Here is a 24,048-nt window from a genome sequence, read left to right as displayed (position 1 = left end):
TGTATTTTCCGTTTGAACTGTGCACAACATGAAGAGACGGAACACTGGCGGCTTGTCACAATGCCCCCGCTGACATCACAATAGCGCTGCTGCCTAGAAAACAAGCTGCGCAGCAGAAGTTGTTCTTTGGGTGGGAGGGTGGGCTAGTGTAAGGAGGGGGCAAGCTCTTTTTTTCCCGGGTGGTAGGGGGATGACAGGAGAAGGGATGCGGGTGGTGAGAAGGGTACAGAGGGCAGGGTTTGGGGGCTGGGAAGGAAAGGGAAAAGATTAGGGTTTGGGGATGATGAAAGGGCTTTCTACGGGTAAGGATGGCAAAGGGTGGCAGTGACGGAAAGTCAGGCAACCTGTCCTGTCCGTCTTTTTGTATCGTGAATTGGAAAGACTGCAAGGGGGAGGGGAGTTGCTTGCGCCCTAAAGGAGGAGTTATTCAGATTCATTGCAGTGGGGGGCGGCGGCTGCAAAACGCACCATTCTTCTTGTTTTTGCTCTGCAAAGCAGCCTTTTCAAGGGTTGGCTTGGGTGACAAAATGTCTTCTGTAGGCGTGGGTTTGTCTCCCTCTCGCTCTCTCTCCCTAAGATGTGTCCGGCATAGGCCAGGGTGCCACTCGAGGCCCAAACCAATTCTGGTTATCGCTTCTCGGCCTTTTGGCTAAGATCAAGTGTAGTATCTGTTCTTATCAGTTTAATATCTGATACGTCCCCTATCTGGGGACCATATATTAAATGGATTTTTAGAACAGGGAGATGGAAAAAGAGCTTGCTCTGTCCACTCCACGCATTGACCTGGTATTGCAGTACCTCCAGGAACGGTGCACCCCTTCTTAACCCAGTTTCCAAAAGCAGAACTCAATTCACCTGATTCATATTAGCCCGGTTTAATGAATTGGAAGAAAGCATACGTCTTCATATGCACCTCAATTTGGCCCATTCACTTTTCACACTTCCTCCTTTTGTTTTTTATCTTTCACACTTTTGACTTTCTTTATTCATCCAAATAGCAAACTCATCACCACTCAACCTGACCAACTCGGCTATGTCCCGTGCTGCAGTTCTCTGTCTTATCTAGATCATTTGCAATTGAATGGAATAGATCCCTTTTGGACAAAGTGGATTCACCTGCTGCTGCAGTGACCACAGGTGTGATAAGATCTAGAATTGGCATCTGGTGCGATCTCTCCGCTTCCACTCCAAAGAAAGTTACCTGTTTATTCCTATCATGCATTGGTTTTTGGGGTTTTCTTTGAGTAATGATGATCTCTTTAGTAGTCTGTTGGCGCCCTCTCCTGGAGGAATAGTTTGCTTGCTCTTGGACATTCTAAAAGAGAGGTCATGATAGACATTGAGCTTCTGAGCTCAATTGGGGACAGTCATGGGTGATGAATGTTTGCAACCTGCTGCAAAGCCTCATACCGCAATATAAGGAACGTCAAATACTAAGAAAGGGCGGCCTATGAAAGAATTACTACTTTCAATAAGTACACTTAAACGGCTAATTGGGAATAGAAAAACTGTAAAAAGCCCTCTGAGAAAGCCCCCCTCTAACCTTTGATAGTAAGTTTTTCTGTAGTCTGCCTGTTGATGTATTTTCCGTTTGAACTGTGCACAACATGAAGAGACGGAACACTGGCGGCTTGTCACAATGCCCCCGCTGACATCACAATAGCGCTGCTGCCTAGAAAACAAGCTGCGCAGCAGAAGTTGTTCTTTGGGTGGGAGGGTGGGCTAGTGTAAGGAGGGGGCAAGCTCTTTTTTTCCCGGGTGGTAGGGGGATGACAGGAGAAGGGATGCGGGTGGTGAGAAGGGTACAGAGGGCAGGGTTTGGGGGCTGGGAAGGAAAGGGAAAAGATTAGGGTTTGGGGATGATGAAAGGGCTTTCTACGGGTAAGGATGGCAAAGGGTGGCAGTGACGGAAAGTCAGGCAACCTGTCCTGTCCGTCTTTTTGTATCGTGAATTGGAAAGACTGCAAGGGGGAGGGGAGTTGCTTGCGCCCTAAAGGAGGAGTTATTCAGATTCATTGCAGTGGGGGGCGGCGGCTGCAAAACGCACCATTCTTCTTGTTTTTGCTCTGCAAAGCAGCCTTTTCAAGGGTTGGCTTGGGTGACAAAATGTCTTCTGTAGGCGTGGGTTTGTCTCCCTCTCGCTCTCTCTCCCTAAGATGTGTCCGGCATAGGCCAGGGTGCCACTCGAGGCCCAAACCAATTCTGGTTATCGCTTCTCGGCCTTTTGGCTAAGATCAAGTGTAGTATCTGTTCTTATCAGTTTAATATCTGATACGTCCCCTATCTGGGGACCATATATTAAATGGATTTTTAGAACAGGGAGATGGAAAAAGAGCTTGCTCTGTCCACTCCACGCATTGACCTGGTATTGCAGTACCTCCAGGAACGGTGCACCCCTTCTTAACCCAGTTTCCAAAAGCAGAACTCAATTCACCTGATTCATATTAGCCCGGTTTAATGAATTGGAAGAAAGCATACGTCTTCATATGCACCTCAATTTGGCCCATTCACTTTTCACACTTCCTCCTTTTGTTTTTTATCTTTCACACTTTTGACTTTCTTTATTCATCCAAATAGCAAACTCATCACCACTCAACCTGACCAACTCGGCTATGTCCCGTGCTGCAGTTCTCTGTCTTATCTAGATCATTTGCAATTGAATGGAATAGATCCCTTTTGGACAAAGTGGATTCACCTGCTGCTGCAGTGACCACAGGTGTGATAAGATCTAGAATTGGCATCTGGTGCGATCTCTCCGCTTCCACTCCAAAGAAAGTTACCTGTTTATTCCTATCATGCATTGGTTTTTGGGGTTTTCTTTGAGTAATGATGATCTCTTTAGTAGTCTGTTGGCGCCCTCTCCTGGAGGAATAGTTTGCTTGCTCTTGGACATTCTAAAAGAGAGGTCATGATAGACATTGAGCTTCTGAGCTCAATTGGGGACAGTCATGGGTGATGAATGTTTGCAACCTGCTGCAAAGCCTCATACCGCAATATAAGGAACGTCAAATACTAAGAAAGGGCGGCCTATGAAAGAATTACTACTTTCAATAAGTACACTTAAACGGCTAATTGGGAATAGAAAAACTGTAAAAAGCCCTCTGAGAAAGCCCCCCTCTAACCTTTGATAGTAAGTTTTTCTGTAGTCTGCCTGTTGATGTATTTTCCGTTTGAACTGTGCACAACATGAAGAGACGGAACACTGGCGGCTTGTCACAATGCCCCCGCTGACATCACAATAGCGCTGCTGCCTAGAAAACAAGCTGCGCAGCAGAAGTTGTTCTTTAGGTGGGAGGGTGGGCTAGTGTAAGGAGGGGGCAAGCTCTTTTTTTCCCGGGTGGTAGGGGGATGACAGGAGAAGGGATGCGGGTGGTGAGAAGGGTACAGAGGGCAGGGTTTGGGGGCTGGGAAGGAAAGGGAAAAGATTAGGGTTTGGGGATGATGAAAGGGCTTTCTACGGGTAAGGATGGCAAAGGGTGGCAGTGACGGAAAGTCAGGCAACCTGTCCTGTCCGTCTTTTTGTATCGTGAATTGGAAAGACTGCAAGGGGGAGGGGAGTTGCTTGCGCCCTAAAGGAGGAGTTATTCAGATTCATTGCAGTGGGGGGCGGCGGCTGCAAAACGCACCATTCTTCTTGTTTTTGCTCTGCAAAGCAGCCTTTTCAAGGGTTGGCTTGGGTGACAAAATGTCTTCTGTAGGCGTGGGTTTGTCTCCCTCTCGCTCTCTCTCCCTAAGATGTGTCCGGCATAGGCCAGGGTGCCACTCGAGGCCCAAACCAATTCTGGTTATCGCTTCTCGGCCTTTTGGCTAAGATCAAGTGTAGTATCTGTTCTTATCAGTTTAATATCTGATACGTCCCCTATCTGGGGACCATATATTAAATGGATTTTTAGAACAGGGAGATGGAAAAAGAGCTTGCTCTGTCCACTCCACGCATTGACCTGGTATTGCAGTACCTCCAGGAACGGTGCACCCCTTCTTAACCCAGTTTCCAAAAGCAGAACTCAATTCACCTGATTCATATTAGCCCGGTTTAATGAATTGGAAGAAAGCATACGTCTTCATATGCACCTCAATTTGGCCCATTCACTTTTCACACTTCCTCCTTTTGTTTTTTATCTTTCACACTTTTGACTTTCTTTATTCATCCAAATAGCAAACTCATCACCACTCAACCTGACCAACTTGGCTATGTCCCGTGCTGCAGTTCTCTGTCTTATCTAGATCATTTGCAATTGAATGGAATAGATCCCTTTTGGACAAAGTGGATTCACCTGCTGCTGCAGTGACCACAGGTGTGATAAGATCTAGAATTGGCATCTGGTGCGATCTCTCCGCTTCCACTCCAAAGAAAGTTACCTGTTTATTCCTATCATGCATTGGTTTTTGGGGTTTTCTTTGAGTAATGATGATCTCTTTAGTAGTCTGTTGGCGCCCTCTCCTGGAGGAATAGTTTGCTTGCTCTTGGACATTCTAAAAGAGAGGTCATGATAGACATTGAGCTTCTGAGCTCAATTGGGGACAGTCATGGGTGATGAATGTTTGCAACCTGCTGCAAAGCCTCATACCGCAATATAAGGAACGTCAAATACTAAGAAAGGGCGGCCTATGAAAGAATTACTACTTTCAATAAGTACACTTAAACGGCTAATTGGGAATAGAAAAACTGTAAAAAGCCCTCTGAGAAAGCCCCCCTCTAACCTTTGATAGTAAGTTTTTCTGTAGTCTGCCTGTTGATGTATTTTCCGTTTGGACTGTGCACAACATGAAGAGACGGAACACTGGCGGCTTGTCACAATGCCCCCGCTGACATCACAATAGCGCTGCTGCCTAGAAAACAAGCTGCGCAGCAGAAGTTGTTCTTTGGGTGGGAGGGTGTTCTAGTGTAAGGAGGGGGCAAGCTCTTTTTTTCCCGGGTGGTAGGGGGATGACAGGAGAAGGGATGCGGGTGGTGAGAAGGGTACAGAGGGCAGGGTTTGGGGGCTGGGAAGGAAAGGGAAAAGATTAGGGTTTGGGGATGATGAAAGGGCTTTCTACGGGTAAGGATGGCAAAGGGTGGCAGTGACGGAAAGTCAGGCAACCTGTCCTGTCCGTCTTTTTGTATCGTGAATTGGAAAGACTGCAAGGGGGAGGGGAGTTGCTTGCGCCCTAAAGGAGGAGTTATTCAGATTCATTGCAGTGGGGGGCGGCGGCTGCAAAACGCACCATTCTTCTTGTTTTTGCTCTGCAAAGCAGCCTTTTCAAGGGTTGGCTTGGGTGACAAAATGTCTTCTGTAGGCGTGGGTTTGTCTCCCTCTCGCTCTCTCTCCCTAAGATGTGTCCGGCATAGGCCAGGGTGCCACTCGAGGCCCAAACCAATTCTGGTTATCGCTTCTCGGCCTTTTGGCTAAGATCAAGTGTAGTATCTGTTCTTATCAGTTTAATATCTGATACGTCCCCTATCTGGGGACCATATATTAAATGGATTTTTAGAACAGGGAGATGGAAAAAGAGCTTGCTCTGTCCACTCCACGCATTGACCTGGTATTGCAGTACCTCCAGGAACGGTGCACCCCTTCTTAACCCAGTTTCCAAAAGCAGAACTCAATTCACCTGATTCATATTAGCCCGGTTTAATGAATTGGAAGAAAGCATACGTCTTCATATGCACCTCAATTTGGCCCATTCACTTTTCACACTTCCTCCTTTTGTTTTTTATCTTTCACACTTTTGACTTTCTTTATTCATCCAAATAGCAAACTCATCACCACTCAACCTGACCAACTCGGCTATGTCCCGTGCTGCAGTTCTCTGTCTTATCTAGATCATTTGCAATTGAATGGAATAGATCCCTTTTGGACAAAGTGGATTCACCTGCTGCTGCAGTGACCACAGGTGTGATAAGATCTAGAATTGGCATCTGGTGCGATCTCTCCGCTTCCACTCCAAAGAAAGTTACCTGTTTATTCCTATCATGCATTGGTTTTTGGGGTTTTCTTTGAGTAATGATGATCTCTTTAGTAGTCTGTTGGCGCCCTCTCCTGGAGGAATAGTTTGCTTGCTCTTGGACATTCTAAAAGAGAGGTCATGATAGACATTGAGCTTCTGAGCTCAATTGGGGACAGTCATGGGTGATGAATGTTTGCAACCTGCTGCAAAGCCTCATACCGCAATATAAGGAACGTCAAATACTAAGAAAGGGCGGCCTATGAAAGAATTACTACTTTCAATAAGTACACTTAAACGGCTAATTGGGAATAGAAAAACTGTAAAAAGCCCTCTGAGAAAGCCCCCCTCTAACCTTTGATAGTAAGCTTTTCTGTAGTCTGCCTGTTGATGTATTTTCCGTTTGAACTGTGCACAACATGAAGAGACGGAACACTGGCGGCTTGTCACAATGCCCCCGCTGACATCACAATAGCGCTGCTGCCTAGAAAACAAGCTGCGCAGCAGAAGTTGTTCTTTGGGTGGGAGGGTGGGCTAGGGTAAGGAGGGGGCAAGCTCTTTTTTTCACGGGTGGTAGGGGGATGACAGGAGAAGGGATGCGGGTGGTGAGAAGGGTACAGAGGGCAGGGTTTGGGGGCTGGGAAGGAAAGGGAAAAGATTAGGGTTTGGGGATGATGAAAGGGCTTTCTACGGGTAAGGATGGCAAAGGGTGGCAGTGACGGAAAGTCAGGCAACCTGTCCTGTCCGTCTTTTTGTATCGTGAATTGGAAAGACTGCAAGGGGGAGGGGAGTTGCTTGCGCCCTAAAGGAGGAGTTATTCAGATTCATTGCAGTGGGGGGCGGCGGCTGCAAAACGCACCATTCTTCTTGTTTTTGCTCTGCAAAGCAGCCTTTTCAAGGGTTGGCTTGGGTGACAAAATGTCTTCTGTAGGCGTGGGTTTGTCTCCCTCTCGCTCTCTCTCCCTAAGATGTGTCCGGCATAGGCCAGGGTGCCACTCGAGGCCCAAACCAATTCTGGTTATCGCTTCTCGGCCTTTTGGCTAAGATCAAGTGTAGTGTTGTTCGAAGAGGTGGTTTAAGCTCCAGGCCACCTTAGTACAATGATACAATGCACACTGGAAGGTTGCGCTTGCTAGTACTCTGGGTGGATAGTATATTCATCTAGAGGAAAACATGGCCCTACCAGGATCGAGGCTATTAGACTGAGTAAGGATGGGGGGCTATGGTACAACGTGCCCCAGGACTGACGACCCTGGAGTGAGTCTGAGCTTGCTGGCTTGGGACCCCGGCGAGCCTTGGGCTCTGTAGCACACCGTACCTTGCCCTTTCATACTTTCTGAGCATATTGCTCTATCCCGGCCTTCTGGCTAGGAAGGGAAATTTTTATAATCATGGTCGGAGGTCCGTTCAGCTTTGGGCTGAGAAACCAACACCCGGTTGGAGGTCCGGGTCAGCTTCGGCTGAGAAACCAACACCCGGTTGGAGGTCTGGGTCAGCTTCGGCTGAGAAACCAACACCCGGTTGGAGGTCCGGGTCAGCTTCGGCTGAGAAACCAACACCCGGTTGGAGGTCCGGTTAGCCTTGGGCTGAGAAACCAACACCGGTTGACGGTCCGGGCAGTTTCGGCTGCGAAACCAACAACTAGTAGCTCTCTACTCCACTTGGGTAAGATGCCTGGGTGGACGCTGGGAGCAACGACAAGGCTCAACCAGGCTTCGGCTTGGGGGAGCACCGAAGATCCCTGACCCTTGCTGTGGCCTTCTGGCTCGGAGGGACGGGGTTGATTTTTGGGGACCCTCTCCTCACGGAGGGGTCCACACGAATCCTAGCCTTTGCACTGTTTTTGGTGTGACTTCGGTCATGCATTTTTTGCGGTGCTTTGGAAAGCTTCATTAAATCAAAATCTGTTCTTATCAGTTTAATATCTGATACGTCCCCTATCTGGGGACCATATATTAAATGGATTTTTAGAACAGGGAGATGGAAAAAGAGCTTGCTCTGTCCACTCCACGCATTGACCTGGTATTGCAGTACCTCCAGGACCGGTGCACCCCTTCTTAACCCAGTTTCCAAAAGCAGAACTCAATTCACCTGATTCATATTAGCCCGATTTAATGAATTGGAAGAAAGCATACGTCTTCATATGCACCTCAATTTGGCCCATTCACTTTTCACACTTCCTCCTTTTGTTTTTTATCTTTCACACTTTTGACTTTCTTTATTCATCCAAATAGCAAACTCATCACCACTCAACCTGACCAACTCGGCTATGTCCCGTGCTGCAGTTCTCTGTCTTATCTAGATCATTTGCAATTGAATGGAATAGATCCCTTTTGGACAAAGTGGATTCACCTGCTGCTGCAGTGACCACAGGTGTGATAAGATCTAGAATTGGCATCTGGTGCGATCTCTCCGCTTCCACTCCAAAGAAAGTTACCTGTTTATTCCTATCATGCATTGGTTTTTGGGGTTTTCTTTGAGTAATGATGATCTCTTTAGTAGTCTGTTGGTGCCCTCTCCTGGAGGAATAGTTTGCTTGCTCTTGGACATTCTAAAAGAGAGGTCATGATAGACATTGAGCTTCTGAGCTCAATTGGGGACAGTCATGGGTGATGAATGTTTGCAACCTGCTGCAAAGCCTCATACCGCAATATAAGGAACGTCAAATACTAAGAAAGGGCGGCCTATGAAAGAATTACTACTTTCAATAAGTACACTTAAACGGCTAATTGGGAATAGAAAAACTGTAAAAAGCCCTCTGAGAAAGCCCCCCTCTAACCTTTGATAGTAAGCTTTTCTGTAGTCTGCCTGTTGATGTATTTTCCGTTTGAACTGTGCACAACATGAAGAGACGGAACACTGGCGGCTTGTCACAATGCCCCCGCTGACATCACAATAGCGCTGCTGCCTAGAAAACAAGCTGCGCAGCAGAAGTTGTTCTTTGGGTGGGAGGGTGGGCTAGTGTAAGGAGGGGGCAAGCTCTTTTTTTCCCGGGTGGTAGGGGGATGACAGGAGAAGGGATGCGGGTGGTGAGAAGGGTACAGAGGGCAGGGTTTGGGGGCTGGGAAGGAAAGGGAAAAGATTAGGGTTTGGGGATGATGAAAGGGCTTTCTACGGGTAAGGATGGCAAAGGGTGGCAGTGACGGAAAGTCAGGCAACCTGTCCTGTCCGTCTTTTTGTATCGTGAATTGGAAAGACTGCAAGGGGGAGGGGAGTTGCTTGCGCCCTAAAGGAGGAGTTATTCAGATTCATTGCAGTGGGGGGCGGCGGCTGCAAAACGCACCATTCTTCTTGTTTTTGCTCTGCAAAGCAGCCTTTTCAAGGGTTGGCTTGGGTGACAAAATGTCTTCTGTAGGCGTGGGTTTGTCTCCCTCTCGCTCTCTCTCCCTAAGATGTGTCCGGCATAGGCCAGGGTGCCACTCGAGGCCCAAACCAATTCTGGTTATCGCTTCTCGGCCTTTTGGCTAAGATCAAGTGTAGTATCTGTTCTTATCAGAACAAACTGAGCTAGCTACACTTGACGAGATACGATCAGGGAGACGAGCTCCAAAGCCCAGCCGAGACCGGAAGAGGGAGATCGGACGGAAGAAGAGCTTGGCAGAAAGAAGCAAGAAGACGAAGGCTCGGAGAAGACTTGGGGAGACCAGAGGAACTTCAAGGAGGAACACAGCGGGAGAAGACACCCGGAGAAGAATCCAAGATCCAGCTCCGGGAACTCAAGCAGGAACCAGCCATGGCAAGCAAGCCAGAGAAGGCAGCCAAGAAGGCTCAGGACCCAGGGACCTCCAGGAAGGCTCATCCAGAGGCTTCTTCGGCCCAAGAGGCCCCTACCTCCGACGCCAGCCAGCCGGAGGGAGCCCGGACGCCGCCTGAAAAGGCTCCAACCCTGGAGCCTTGGATGCGGCAGACGGTCGCCCTGAAGCTAAAGGCGGTGGATGGTAGGTTGCCGGACATGTCCAGCGACGTGTTCTGCAAGAAGATGATTCTGGATCAGGGCTTCTCCAGGGCGGAAACCCTGAGTGTCCAGACCTTCATGACTGGCATTTTTCTGGTAACCTTTGCCACGGTGAATGCCTGCAGGAGATACTGGGAGGCGATGAACGCAGCGATGCCGGACTCCCCTTTTCATTCTTTTTTAGGATCCTGTCCTATACAGAGGGATGAGAAGAGGATCACGGTCTCCATGCGGAACCCGCACACCCCAGGAAGAGACATCTCCACGTTCCTGGGACGTCTCTGCACAGTGGTGAGGGAGCCATCCCACATCCTTAACGGCAACGGATTCTGGACGGGTAAGTGGTCAGTAACCGTTCGACTCTACAGGGAACCAGCATCCGAGGATGGTCTCCAGCACCTGCCCCCGACATTCTCTCTGGGAAACTCCTTTGGTCTCATCTACTACCCGGACATGCCACACAACTGCAGGAAATGTGGCGGGAAAGGGCATTCGATGAAGACCTGCAAGGAGGACGCCTGCAGGGTTTGCCGGGTGACAGGACACAGCTCCAAGGACTGCCCAAAGAAGAAGACTTGCAACCTATGTGGACAGGCGGACCACCTTTACAAGGACTGCCCACAGCGGGAGAAATCCTGGGCAAGGGTTGCCGCGGCGACCCAGTATCGGGTAGTCACAGCCTCGTCGACCAAGGCAGCTACGACCAAGGCCACAGAGGCCAAGGACAAGGCGGCCAAGAACCCGGCGACCGTGGCTCCAGCCGATGCCCCAGCAGCCACGGAGTCCAGGGAAAAGAAGGGTAAGAAAACTGTTGCCCCCTCCCTGGTCCCCCCCCCCTGTCACCCCTGTCCAAACCCCTCCCCCCCCGGCCAACCCTACTGAGGATTCCACTACCTCCACCTCATTTCCCTACTCCTCAGTTGGTCTCCTCACCCCCCCCCCAAAGCCCACTCTCCCTCCCCAGACCATGAGAGCAGAGGGCCTCAGCACTCTTGCACTTTTCACCGAGGAGGATTTTCCAGCTCTTGTCTCCTCAGGTACAGGCCAAAGGAAAAGGAAGGTGGAAGATAGTCCTGTCGCAGAACCTTCCAAGCTGTTCATTGTGGACCTTAACCCACCCCAGGAAGAGGAGGATGGCCTCCTCCCAGAACCGGACGTGTTGGAGCAGATGGTGGAGTCCCTTGTGGCCGAAGAAGAAATGGAGGAGTCGGAAGCCACTGAGGCACCATCCCTGCTTGATCAGCTAGCAGAAGAGGGTCTGCTGGAGATACCCTTACCAGCAGGTGCCAAAGAGGAAGAACCGCCCGACCGGAGTGGTAACTAAGGCACACCGCCTGCTCTAACTTTCTCTTTCCTCCAATGACTGCTAACATTAACATCTTTTCCATTAATGTTAGGAGCATCAGAGACAAGTTCCGACGTCAGACAATTTTTGCGTTCCTTAACACTCAGTCTAGTGATGTATTTTTCCTGCAGGAATGCTCCCTTCCCTCCTCTAGGTCCTTCAACCATCTGGCCAGGGAGTGGACCCATGGCCCATCCTACTGGTCTGGCGGGGGCGACTGTAGGTCCGCGGGGGTCGCCGTGCTGATCAGGGGAAGCGCCTTCACATTGGACTCTGTTCAGGAAATCGTCTGCGGCAGGTTACTGCTCGTGGATGGCACCTGGGCGGGAGAACCTGTCAGGTTCATCAATGTGTATGCTTCTCCTGTGAAGAGCGATCGACTGGAGCTCCTCCAAGCCCTGCGCCCTCAGCTCGCTACCGCCAGGACGGTAGTGATGGCCGGGGATTTCAACTGCCCGATTGAGGAGGATGGACGCAGTTCTGGAACGGCTGCCAAGTTGGACGTCACATCCAAACTGCTCATTGAGATGGTGACCGAAGCCTCTCTTGTGGACGTTGTTGGCTCCATCGGACACGGATCCGTGAACTATTCATGGTGCCGATCCGATGGCTCGCTGCGTTCCAGGATTGACTTTGTGTTTACCTCTCGGGCGGTTAGGCGGAGTGGGCACTCGATGGTCCCCTGCTTCTTCTCTGACCACAGAGCCATTCACTTTCAAGGTGTGCTGGGCCATGGCTTCCCCATTGGCCCGGGCTCCTGGAAGCTGAACTGCTCTCTGCTGGAAAAGGGTGAGATTCTGGAGGAGCTTAGAGCTGCCTACTCCACGTGGCGGGCCTACAAGGCGGGCTTCCAGTCTGTTTCTGACTGGTGGGAATACGTTAAACTCGAGTTCCGTTTCTTCTTTCAGGCAAAGAGTCAACAACAGGCGTGTCTGAAGAGGAGGGACTTCAGGAGACTCCAGCGTGAGCTGCGTTCCCTGCAGGACCTTCTTCGATGCGGCTGGGACGTGAGAGAGGAGCTGGAGGAGACTAAGAGGAGCCTGAAAAGGCACTTCGAGGAGGAGTCCGAGCGAATTGTCTTCCGTTCCAAAGTGGAGAACCTGGAGAAGGGTGAGAAATGTAACTCGTTCTTTTTCAGGAAACTCCACGCCGGTCACACGCCCATGAATGAACTACGAGACGAGAGTGGAAGCATACGACGCGGGAAAGAGAATGTGATGAAGGTCGTCAGCGACTTCTACAGCGAACTCTACGCCCGCAAGACTACTGACCCCGAGGCCGCCGATAAGTTCCTGTCAGGTATCACTAACCATCTTGACCCTGCAGACGCGGCGGCCATGGACGTTCCTCTGACGGTGGACGAGCTGCTCTCGGCCGCCAAATCCTTTAGTTCTGGCAGGACACCGGGCAGTGACGGCCTCCCAGCAGAGCTCTATGTAGCGCTGGGAGACCTAATCTGTCCGGACCTGTTAGGGCTGTATGAGGAGATGGTGGTGGAGGGCAGAATGCCTCCATCTCTGAGGGAAGGAATGGTCACGATCCTGTACAAGCGTAAAGGAGAGAGGTGCGACCTGAAGAATTGGCGTCCCATCACCCTTCTGAATGTCGACTACAAGATCCTGGCCAAGACGATGGCAACGAGACTGAAGACGGTTATCGGACGGATCATCCACCCGGATCAGACCTGCGGCATCCCCGGACGTCGCATCGCAGACAGCCTGGCTCTCATGCGGGACACGGTCGAGTACATCAAAGCCCGCCGGGTGCACGCAGCCCTGATCTCGTTGGATCAGGAAAAGGCCTTCGACCGTGTTTCCCATGAGTTCCTGGGCAAAGCTCTGCACAGGTTAGGTTTGGGTAACATGTTTTGTTTGTATGTCCAACTAATGTATTTTGATATTCACAGCTCGGTGTTGGTAAACGGCTGGAAGACTGACCCCTTCCCGGTCCTCTCAGGGGTCAGACAAGGCTGTCCTCTGTCACCTCTTCTTTTTGTTTGTGTTATAGAACTCTTTGCAGAGGCTATCCGGCGGAATGGAGAGATCAGAGGGATCACCGCACCAGGACCAGAACGCTTCGAGGTCAAGTGCTCGCTCTACATGGACGACGTGACCGTCTTCTGCGCGGACCGGCGCTCAGTCGACACCCTCGTCCAGACCTGTGAGACCTTCGGACGGGCTTCGGGAGCCAAAGTCAACTGCGGGAAGTCGGAAGCCATGCTCTTCGGGGACTGGCAGCCGGCCTCTTCCGCCCCCTTCCCTTTCAGCATCCAGCCGGATTTCATCAAGGTTCTTGGAGTCTGGTTCGGGAAGGAAGGAGCAGCCCTCAAGTCCTGGGAGGAACGCTTGACCAAGATCACCCAACGGATCGGTCTGTGGAGCCTCAGACGCCTCACCTGTGAGGGCAAAGCACTGGTCCTGCGTAACGAGGTACTGCCCGTGCTGCAGTACACGGCCCAGGCCTGGCCCCCCCTTGCCACCGTGTGCAGGGCCATTACCAGGACGGTGTTTCGTTTTGTCTGGGGATCCAAGATGGACAGAGTAAAGCGGAGCATCATGTACAAGGATCCTCGCAAGGGTGGGAAGGGCGTACCCGATATCCCCACCCTCCTGCGATCCTCCTTCGTATGTGACTGCGTTCGCCGAACTCTGCGAGTCAAGAGAGGTTCCGCGGGTGGGTCCATGTCTCGCTTCTTCCTGCTCCCCCTTTGGAGACGGTTAGGCTGGGACAAGTGGGACAGCTCCTTCCCCTACAACTGGACGGCGCCATGGTTCTACGGAGACGTGGTTCGGTTTGTGAGGGAACACCAACTGGAGGGACTCAAGCCTGATTTGTGGAAGCCAAAGACTATCCACAAACTCATCAGAGCCAAGGACGAAATGGAGAACATTCCAGGACTTCATCACGACACACTGGAGACTGTTTGGACAAACGTGTCATCGGCTGGATTGACCAACGGGCACAAGGACTTGTCATGGATGGCGATACAGGGCGGACTGCCCGTCCGGTCATTCATGCACGCCCGGAACCTGTGCAAAACCCGGTACTGCCCAAGGTGCCCCTTCGTGGAGGAAACATCGCTGCACGCCTTTTGGGACTGCCGTTTCGCACAGCGCCTGTTGGTTGCCCTGGAGGATGACCTGAGGAACTCCGTCCCCAGAGGGAGCCTATCGTACCATTCCGTACTTTATGGACTCTTCCCTGGGACTCACACCGTTGGAGCCATCCAGGAGGCTTGGCGCCTTATGAACTGCTTTAAGGACGCTATTTGGGTCGCCAGGAACCGGCTCATCTTGAAGAGGGAGAGGATGTCTATCCAGGATTGCCGCAGGCTGATCCACAGCCTGCTCAGAGACTATTCCATCATGGACAGTCCGGACGACAGCGCCGAGGAGGAGGTTTAGACCTCTTCCATGCCCCCTCCCTCCTTTTCCCGTTATGTGCGTCTTTCAATAAAGCTTCGGGCCTGTGACTTCCCCACCCTATCCCCCTTTTCCCCTACCCCCATCCCCCAATCGCCGGTTCGTCGTTATTTATTGTCTAACTTTTTCTTTCAGCTTGAGTGTTATGGATAAGCATAGGAGCGTGATGTATAGTTTAGTGCGTCGTACTCTATGGCTATGTAAGAAGGATTGTATATTTCTGTGTGTACGGGGCTGCGGCACTGTACACGGTTTGTTACCTTTTTGTGAGTAGTGCATGATAATAAAGATGCTGTTAAATCAAATCTGTTCTTATCAGTTTAATATCTGATACGTCCCCTATCTGGGGACCATATATTAAATGGATTTTTAGAACAGGGAGATGGAAAAAGAGCTTGCTCTGTCCACTCCACGCATTGACCTGGTATTGCAGTACCTCCAGGAACGGTGCACCCCTTCTTAACCCAGTTTCCAAAAGCAGAACTCAATTCACCTGATTCATATTAGCCCGGTTTAATGAATTGGAAGAAAGCATACGTCTTCATATGCACCTCAATTTGGCCCATTCACTTTTCACACTTCCTCCTTTTGTTTTTTATCTTTCACACTTTTGACTTTCTTTATTCATCCAAATAGCAAACTCATCACCACTCAACCTGACCAACTCGGCTATGTCCCGTGCTGCAGTTCTCTGTCTTATCTAGATCATTTGCAATTGAATGGAATAGATCCCTTTTGGACAAAGTGGATTCACCTGCTGCTGCAGTGACCACAGGTGTGATAAGATCTAGAATTGGCATCTGGTGCGATCTCTCCGCTTCCACTCCAAAGAAAGTTACCTGTTTATTCCTATCATGCATTGGTTTTTGGGGTTTTCTTTGAGTAATGATGATCTCTTTAGTAGTCTGTTGGCGCCCTCTCCTGGAGGAATAGTTTGCTTGCTCTTGGACATTCTAAAAGAGAGGTCATGATAGACATTGAGCTTCTGAGCTCAATTGGGGACAGTCATGGGTGATGAATGTTTGCAACCTGCTGCAAAGCCTCATACCGCAATATAAGGAACGTCAAATACTAAGAAAGGGCGGCCTATGAAAGAATTACTACTTTCAATAAGTACACTTAAACGGCTAATTGGGAATAGAAAAACTGTAAAAAGCCCTCTGAGAAAGCCCCCCTCTAACCTTTGATAGTAAGTTTTTCTGTAGTCTGCCTGTTGATGTATTTTCCGTTTGAACTGTGCACAACATGAAGAGACGGAACACTGGCGGCTTGTCACAATGCCCCCGCTGACATCACAATAGCGCTGCTGCCTAGAAAACAAGCTGCGCAGCAGAAGTTGTTCTTTGGGTGGGAGGGTGGGCTAGTGTAAGGAGGGGGCAAGCTCTTTTTTTCCCGGGTGGTAGGGGGATGACAGGAGAAGGGATGCGGGTGGTGAGAAGGGTACAGAGGGCAGGGTTTGGGGGCTGGGAAGGAAAGGGAAAAGATTAGGGTTTGGGGATGATGAAAGGGCTTTCTACGGGTAAGGATGGCAAAGGGTGGCAGTGACGGAAAGTCAGGCAACCTGTCCTGTCCGTCTTTTTGTATCGTGAATTGGAAAGACTGCAAGGGGGAGGGGAGTTGCTTGCGCCCTAAAGGAGGAGTTATTCAGATTCATTGCAGTGGGGGGCGGCGGCTGCAAAACGCACCATTCTTCTTGTTTTTGCTCTGCAAAGCAGCCTTTTCAAGGGTTGGCTTGGGTGACAAAATGTCTTCTGTAGGCGTGGGTTTGTCTCCCTCTCGCTCTCTCTCCCTAAGATGTGTCCGGCATAGGCCAGGGTGCCACTCGAGGCCCAAACCAATTCTGGTTATCGCTTCTCGGCCTTTTGGCTAAGATCAAGTGTAGTATCGTTCGAAAAGGTGGTTTAAGGCTCCGGCCACCTTAGTACAATGATGCAATGCACACTGGAAGGTTGCGCTTGTTAGTACTTTGGGAGGATAGTATATCCATCTAGAGGAAACCATGGCCCTACCAGGATCGAGGCTATTAGACTGAGTAAGTGTGGGGGTTATGGTGCAATGTGCCCCAGGAATGGACACCCTGGAGGGAGTCTGAACTTGCTAGGTTGGGACCCTGGTAAGCCTCAGACTCTGTCGCACGCCGCGCCTTGCCTATTCATACTTTCCAAGCATATTGCCCTATCCCGGCCTTCTGGCTAAGAAGGGAAATTTTTATAATCCCGGTCGGAGGTCCGGTCAGCTTTGGGCTGAGAAACCAACACCCGGTTGGAGGTCCGGGTCAGCTTTGGCTGAGAAACCAACACCCGGTTGGAGGTCCGGTTAGCCTTGGGCTGAGAAACCAACACCCGGTTGGAGGTCCGGTCAGCCTTGGGCTGAGAAACCAACACCCGGTTGGAGGTCCGGTCAGCCTTGGGCTGAGAAACCAACACCGGTTGACGGTCCGGGCAGTCTCGGCTGCGAAACCAACGACTAGTAGCTCCCTACTCCACTTGGGTAAGATGCCTCGGTGGACGCTGGGAGCAACAACAAGGCTCAACCAGGCTTCGGCTTGGGGGAGCACCGAAGATCCCTGACCCTCGCTGTGGCCTTCTGGCTCGGAGGGACGGGGTTGATTTTTGGGGATCCTCTTCTCACGGAGGGGTCCACACGAATCCTAGCCTTTGCACTGTTTTTGGTGTGACTTCGGTCATGCATTTTTGCGGTGCTTTGGAAAGCTTCATTAAATCAAAAAATCTGTTCTTATCAGTTTAATATCTGATACGTCCCCTATCTGGGGACCATATATTAAATGGATTTTTAGAACAGGGAGATGGAAAAAGAGCTTGCTCTGTCCACTCCACGCATTGACCTGGTATTGCAGTACCTCCAGGAACGGTGCACCCCTTCTTAACCCAGTTTCCAAAAGCAGAACTCAATTCACCTGATTCATATTAGCCCGGTTTAATGAATTGGAAGAAAGCATACGTCTTCATATGCACCTCAATTTGGCCCATTCACTTTTCACACTTCCTCCTTTTGTTTTTTATCTTTCACACTTTTGACTTTCTTTATTCATCCAAATAGCAAACTCATCACCACTCAACCTGACCAACTCGGCTATGTCCCGTGCTGCAGTTCTCTGTCTTATCTAGATCATTTGCAATTGAATGGAATAGATCCCTTTTGGACAAAGTGGATTCACCTGCTGCTGCAGTGACCACAGGTGTGATAAGATCTAGAATTGGCATCTGGTGCGATCTCTCCGCTTCCACTCCAAAGAAAGTTACCTGTTTATTCCTATCATGCATTGGTTTTTGGGGTTTTCTTTGAGTAATGATGATCTCTTTAGTAGTCTGTTGGCGCCCTCTCCTGGAGGAATAGTTTGCTTGCTCTTGGACATTCTAAAAGAGAGGTCATGATAGACATTGAGCTTCTGAGCTCAATTGGGGACAGTCATGGGTGATGAATGTTTGCAACCTGCTGCAAAGCCTCATACCGCAATATAAGGAACGTCAAATACTAAGAAAGGGCGGCCTATGAAAGAATTACTACTTTCAATAAGTACACTTAAACGGCTAATTGGGAATAGAAAAACTGTAAAAAGCCCTCTGAGAAAGCCCCCCTCTAACCTTTGATAGTAAGTTTTTCTGTAGTCTGCCTGTTGATGTATTTTCCGTTTGAACTGTGCACAACATGAAGAGACGGAACACTGGCGGCTTGTCACAATGCCCCCGCTGACATCACAATAGCGCTGCTGCCTAGAAAACAAGCTGCGCAGCAGAAGTTGTTCTTTGGGTGGGAGGGTGGGCTAGTGTAAGGAGGGGGCAAGCTCTTTTTTTCCCGGGTGGTAGGGGGATGACAGGAGAAGGGATGCGGGTGGTGAGAAGGGTACAGAGGGCAGGGTTTGGGGGCTGGGAAGGAAAGGGAAAAGATTAGGGTTTGTGGATGATGAAAGGGCTTTCTACGGGTAAGGATGGCAAAGGGTGGCAGTGACGGAAAGTCAGGCAACCTGTCCTGTCCGTCTTTTTGTATCGTGAATTGGAAAGACTGCAAGGGGGAGGGGAGTTGCTTGCGCCCTAAAGGAGGAGTTATTCAGATTCATTGCAGTGGGGGGCGGCGGCTGCAAAACGCACCATTCTTCTTGTTTTTGCTCTGCAAAGCAGCCTTTTCAAGGGTTGGCTTGGGTGACAAAATGTCTTCTGTAGGCGTGGGTTTGTCTCCCTCTCGCTCTCTCTCTCTAAGATGTGTCCGGCATAGGCCAGGGTGCCACTCGAGGCCCAAACCAATTCTGGTTATCGCTTCTCGGCCTTTTGGCTAAGATCAAGTGTAGTATCTGTTCTTATCAGTTTAATATCTGATACGTCCCCTATCTGGGGACCATATATTAAATGGATTTTTAGAACAGGGAGATGGAAAAAGAGCTTGCTCTGTCCACTCCACGCATTGACCTGGTATTGCAGTACCTCCAGGAACGGTGCACCCCTTCTTAACCCAGTTTCCAAAAGCAGAACTCAATTCACCTGATTCATATTAGCCCGGTTTAATGAATTGGAAGAAAGCATACGTCTTCATATGCACCTCAATTTGGCCCATTCACTTTTCACACTTCCTCCTTTTGTTTTTTATCTTTCACACTTTTGACTTTCTTTATTCATCCAAATAGCAAACTCATCACCACTCAACCTGACCAACTCGGCTATGTCCCGTGCTGCAGTTCTCTGTCTTATCTAGATCATTTGCAATTGAATGGAATAGATCCCTTTTGGACAAAGTGGATTCACCTGCTGCTGCAGTGACCACAGGTGTGATAAGATCTAGAATTGGCATCTGGTGCGATCTCTCCGCTTCCACTCCAAAGAAAGTTACCTGTTTATTCCTATCATGCATTGGTTTTTGGGGTTTTCTTTGAGTAATGATGATCTCTTTAGTAGTCTGTTGGCGCCCTCTCCTGGAGGAATAGTTTGCTTGCTCTTGGACATTCTAAAAGAGAGGTCATGATAGACATTGAGCTTCTGAGCTCAATTGGGGACAGTCATGGGTGATGAATGTTTGCAACCTGCTGCAAAGCCTCATACCGCAATATAAGGAACGTCAAATACTAAGAAAGGGCGGCCTATGAAAGAATTACTACTTTCAATAAGTACACTTAAACGGCTAATTGGGAATAGAAAAACTGTAAAAAGCCCTCTGAGAAAGCCCCCCTCTAACCTTTGATAGTAAGTTTTTCTGTAGTCTGCCTGTTGATGTATTTTCCGTTTGAACTGTGCACAACATGAAGAGACGGAACACTGGCGGCTTGTCACAATGCCCCCGCTGACATCACAATAGCGCTGCTGCCTAGAAAACAAGCTGCGCAGCAGAAGTTGTTCTTTGGGTGGGAGGGTGGGCTAGTGTAAGGAGGGGGCAAGCTCTTTTTTTCCCGGGTGGTAGGGGGATGACAGGAGAAGGGATGCGGGTGGTGAGAAGGGTACAGAGGGCAGGGTTTGGGGGCTGGGAAGGAAAGGGAAAAGATTAGGGTTTGGGGATGATGAAAGGGCTTTCTACGGGTAAGGATGGCAAAGGGTGGCAGTGACGGAAAGTCAGGCAACCTGTCCTGTCCGTCTTTTTGTATCGTGAATTGGAAAGACTGCAAGGGGGAGGGGAGTTGCTTGCGCCCTAAAGGAGGAGTTATTCAGATTCATTGCAGTGGGGGGCGGCGGCTGCAAAACGCACCATTCTTCTTGTTTTTGCTCTGCAAAGCAGCCTTTTCAAGGGTTGGCTTGGGTGACAAAATGTCTTCTGTAGGCGTGGGTTTGTCTCCCTCTCGCTCTCTCTCCCTAAGATGTGTCCGGCATAGGCCAGGGTGCCACTCGAGGCCCAAACCAATTCTGGTTATCGCTTCTCGGCCTTTTGGCTAAGATCAAGTGTAGTATCTGTTCTTATCAGTTTAATATCTGATACGTCCCCTATCTGGGGACCATATATTAAATGGATTTTTAGAACAGGGAGATGGAAAAAGAGCTTGCTCTGTCCACTCCACGCATTGACCTGGTATTGCAGTACCTCCAGGAACGGTGCACCCCTTCTTAACCCAGTTTCCAAAAGCAGAACTCAATTCACCTGATTCATATTAGCCCGGTTTAATGAATTGGAAGAAAGCATACGTCTTCATATGCACCTCAATTTGGCCCATTCACTTTTCACACTTCCTCCTTTTGTTTTTTATCTTTCACACTTTTGACTTTCTTTATTCATCCAAATAGCAAACTCATCACCACTCAACCTGACCAACTCGGCTATGTCCCGTGCTGCAGTTCTCTGTCTTATCTAGATCATTTGCAATTGAATGGAATAGATCCCTTTTGGACAAAGTGGATTCACCTGCTGCTGCAGTGACCACAGGTGTGATAAGATCTAGAATTGGCATCTGGTGCGATCTCTCCGCTTCCACTCCAAAGAAAGTTACCTGTTTATTCCTATCATGCATTGGTTTTTGGGGTTTTCTTTGAGTAATGATGATCTCTTTAGTAGTCTGTTGGCGCCCTCTCCTGGAGGAATAGTTTGCTTGCTCTTGGACATTCTAAAAGAGAGGTCATGATAGACATTGAGCTTCTGAGCTCAATTGGGGACAGTCATGGGTGATGAATGTTTGCAACCTGCTGCAAAGCCTCATACCGCAATATAAGGAACGTCAAATACTAAGAAAGGGCGGCCTATGAAAGAATTACTACTTTCAATAAGTACACTTAAACGGCTAATTGGGAATAGAAAAACTGTAAAAAGCCCTCTGAGAAAGCCCCCCTCTAACCTTTGATAGTAAGTTTTTCTGTAGTCTGCCTGTTGATGTATTTTCCGTTTGAACTGTGCACAACATGAAGAGACGGAACACTGGCGGCTTGTCACAATGGCCCCGCTGACATCACAATAGCGCTGCTGCCTAGAAAACAAGCTGCGCAGCAGAAGTTGTTCTTTGGGTGGGAGGGTGGGCTAGTGTAAGGAGGGGGCAAGCTCTTTTTTTCCCGGGTGGTAGGGGGATGACAGGAGAAGGGATGCGGGTGGTGAGAAGGGTACAGAGGGCAGGGTTTGGGGGCTGGGAAGGAAAGGGAAAAGATTAGGGTTTGGGGATGATGAAAGGGCTTTCTACGGGTAAGGATGGCAAAGGGTGGCAGTGACGGAAAGTCAGGCAACCTGTCCTGTCCGTCTTTTTGTATCGTGAATTGGAAAGACTGCAAGGGGGAGGGGAGTTGCTTGCGCCCTAAAGGAGGAGTTATTCAGATTCATTGCAGTGGGGGGCGGCGGCTGCAAAACGCACCATTCTTCTTGTTTTTGCTCTGCAAAGCAGCCTTTTCAAGGGTTGGCTTGGGTGACAAAATGTCTTCTGTAGGCGTGGGTTTGTCTCCCTCTCGCTCTCTCTCCCTAAGATGTGTCCGGCATAGGCCAGGGTGCCACTCGAGGCCCAAACCAATTCTGGTTATCGCTTCTCGGCCTTTTGGCTAAGATCAAGTGTAGTATCTGTTCTTATCAGTTTAATATCTGATACGTCCCCTATCTGGGGACCATATATTAAATGGATTTTTAGAACAGGGAGATGGAAAAAGAGCTTGCTCTGTCCACTCCACGCATTGACCTGGTATTGCAGTACCTCCAGGAACGGTGCACCCCTTCTTAACCCAGTTTCCAAAAGCAGAACTCAATTCACCTGATTCATATTAGCCCGGTTTAATGAATTGGAAGAAAGCATACGTCTTCATATGCACCTCAATTTGGCCCATTCACTTTTCACACTTCCTCCTTTTGTTTTTTATCTTTCACACTTTTGACTTTCTTTATTCATCCAAATAGCAAACTCATCACCACTCAACCTGACCAACTCGGCTATGTCCCGTGCTGCAGTTCTCTGTCTTATCTAGATCATTTGCAATTGAATGGAATAGATCCCTTTTGGACAAAGTGGATTCACCTGCTGCTGCAGTGACCACAGGTGTGATAAGATCTAGAATTGGCATCTGGTGCGATCTCTCCGCTTCCACTCCAAAGAAAGTTACCTGTTTATTCCTATCATGCATTGGTTTTTGGGGTTTTCTTTGAGTAATGATGATCTCTTTAGTAGTCTGTTGGCGCCCTCTCCTGGAGGAATAGTTTGCTTGCTCTTGGACATTCTAAAAGAGAGGTCATGATAGACATTGAGCTTCTGAGCTCAATTGGGGACAGTCATGGGTGATGAATGTTTGCAACCTGCTGCAAAGCCTCATACCGCAATATAAGGAACGTCAAATACTAAGAAAGGGCGGCCTATGAAAGAATTACTACTTTCAATAAGTACACTTAAACGGCTAATTGGGAATAGAAAAACTGTAAAAAGCCCTCTGAGAAAGCCCCCCTCTAACCTTTGATAGTAAGTTTTTCTGTAGTCTGCCTGTTGATGTATTTTCCGTTTGAACTGTGCACAACATGAAGAGACGGAACACTGGCGGCTTGTCACAATGCCCCCGCTGACATCACAATAGCGCTGCTGCCTAGAAAACAAGCTGCGCAGCAGAAGTTGTTCTTTGGGTGGGAGGGTGGGCTAGTGTAAGGAGGGGGCAAGCTCTTTTTTTCCCGGGTGGTAGGGGGATGACAGGAGAAGGGATGCGGGTGGTGAGAAGGGTACAGAGGGCAGGGTTTGGGGGCTGGGAAGGAAAGGGAAAAGATTAGGGTTTGGGGATGATGAAAGGGCTTTCTACGGGTAAGGATGGCAAAGGGTGGCAGTGACGGAAAGTCAGGCAACCTGTCCTGTCCGTCTTTTTGTATCGTGAATTGGAAAGACTGCAAGGGGGAGGGGAGTTGCTTGCGCCCTAAAGGAGGAGTTATTCAGATTCATTGCAGTGGGGGGCGGCGGCTGCAAAACGCACCATTCTTCTTGTTTTTGCTCTGCAAAGCAGCCTTTTCAAGGGTTGGCTTGGGTGACAAAATGTCTTCTGTAGGCGTGGGTTTGTCTCCCTCTCGCTCTCTCTCCCTAAGATGTGTCCGGCATAGGCCAGGGTGCCACTCGAGGCCCAAACCAATTCTGGTTATCGCTTCTCGGCCTTTTGGCTAAGATCAAGTGTAGTATCTGTTCTTATCAGTTTAATATCTGATACGTCCCCTATCTGGGGATCATATATTAAATGGATTTTTAGAACAGGGAGATGGAAAAAGAGCTTGCTCTGTCCACTCCACGCATTGACCTGGTATTGCAGTACCTCCAGGAACGGTGCACCCCTTCTTAACCCAGTTTCCAAAAGCAGAACTCAATTCACCTGATTCATATTAGCCCGGTTTAATGAATTGGAAGAAAGCATACGTCTTCATATGCACCTCAATTTGGCCCATTCACTTTTCACACTTCCTCCTTTTGTTTTTTATCTTTCACACTTTTGACTTTCTTTATTCATCCAAATAGCAAACTCATCACCACTCAACCTGAC

At 49.4% G+C, this 24,048-nt stretch overlaps 10 non-coding genes and 3 pseudogenes across 10 annotated transcripts; all 13 read left to right on the top strand.

The window, feature by feature from the left end:
- Positions 1 to 629: 629 nt before the first annotated feature.
- LOC142252335 (U2 spliceosomal RNA) lies at positions 630 to 820 on the top strand. Its single transcript, XR_012725717.1, has one exon. It is a non-coding gene; the product is annotated as a U2 spliceosomal RNA (small nuclear RNA).
- Positions 821 to 2,208: 1,388 nt separating this feature from the next.
- On the top strand, positions 2,209 to 2,399 carry LOC142252333 (U2 spliceosomal RNA). Its single transcript, XR_012725716.1, has one exon. It is a non-coding gene; the product is annotated as a U2 spliceosomal RNA (small nuclear RNA).
- A 1,388-nt stretch (positions 2,400 to 3,787) lies between these two features.
- On the top strand, positions 3,788 to 3,978 carry LOC142252332 (U2 spliceosomal RNA). Its single transcript, XR_012725715.1, has one exon. It is a non-coding gene; the product is annotated as a U2 spliceosomal RNA (small nuclear RNA).
- A 1,388-nt stretch (positions 3,979 to 5,366) lies between these two features.
- On the top strand, positions 5,367 to 5,557 carry LOC142252331 (U2 spliceosomal RNA). The gene has a single exon (XR_012725714.1). It is a non-coding gene; the product is annotated as a U2 spliceosomal RNA (small nuclear RNA).
- A 2,228-nt stretch (positions 5,558 to 7,785) lies between these two features.
- On the top strand, positions 7,786 to 7,981 carry LOC142253256 (U2 spliceosomal RNA). The gene has a single exon (XR_012726567.1). It is a non-coding gene; the product is annotated as a U2 spliceosomal RNA (small nuclear RNA).
- A 1,388-nt stretch (positions 7,982 to 9,369) lies between these two features.
- Positions 9,370 to 9,474, top strand: LOC142253575 (U2 spliceosomal RNA; annotated as a pseudogene).
- A 5,429-nt stretch (positions 9,475 to 14,903) lies between these two features.
- Positions 14,904 to 15,105, top strand: LOC142253002 (U2 spliceosomal RNA; annotated as a pseudogene).
- Positions 15,106 to 16,493: 1,388 nt separating this feature from the next.
- On the top strand, positions 16,494 to 16,635 carry LOC142253748 (U2 spliceosomal RNA; annotated as a pseudogene).
- Positions 16,636 to 17,332: 697 nt separating this feature from the next.
- On the top strand, positions 17,333 to 17,529 carry LOC142253074 (U2 spliceosomal RNA). Its single transcript, XR_012726394.1, has one exon. It is a non-coding gene; the product is annotated as a U2 spliceosomal RNA (small nuclear RNA).
- A 1,388-nt stretch (positions 17,530 to 18,917) lies between these two features.
- LOC142252330 (U2 spliceosomal RNA) lies at positions 18,918 to 19,108 on the top strand. Its single transcript, XR_012725713.1, has one exon. It is a non-coding gene; the product is annotated as a U2 spliceosomal RNA (small nuclear RNA).
- Positions 19,109 to 20,496: 1,388 nt separating this feature from the next.
- On the top strand, positions 20,497 to 20,687 carry LOC142252329 (U2 spliceosomal RNA). The gene has a single exon (XR_012725712.1). It is a non-coding gene; the product is annotated as a U2 spliceosomal RNA (small nuclear RNA).
- Positions 20,688 to 22,075: 1,388 nt separating this feature from the next.
- LOC142252327 (U2 spliceosomal RNA) lies at positions 22,076 to 22,266 on the top strand. Its single transcript, XR_012725710.1, has one exon. It is a non-coding gene; the product is annotated as a U2 spliceosomal RNA (small nuclear RNA).
- A 1,388-nt stretch (positions 22,267 to 23,654) lies between these two features.
- Positions 23,655 to 23,845, top strand: LOC142252854 (U2 spliceosomal RNA). The gene has a single exon (XR_012726220.1). It is a non-coding gene; the product is annotated as a U2 spliceosomal RNA (small nuclear RNA).
- The last annotated feature ends 203 nt before the right edge of the window (positions 23,846 to 24,048 follow it).

This window comes from Anomaloglossus baeobatrachus, chromosome 9 (assembly GCF_048569485.1).
Source record: "Anomaloglossus baeobatrachus isolate aAnoBae1 chromosome 9, aAnoBae1.hap1, whole genome shotgun sequence".
NCBI classification, from domain to species: domain Eukaryota; kingdom Metazoa; phylum Chordata; class Amphibia; order Anura; family Aromobatidae; genus Anomaloglossus; species Anomaloglossus baeobatrachus.
The sequence above is the reverse complement of the archived record's forward strand: the minus strand, read 5'-3'. Positions and strand labels throughout refer to the sequence as shown.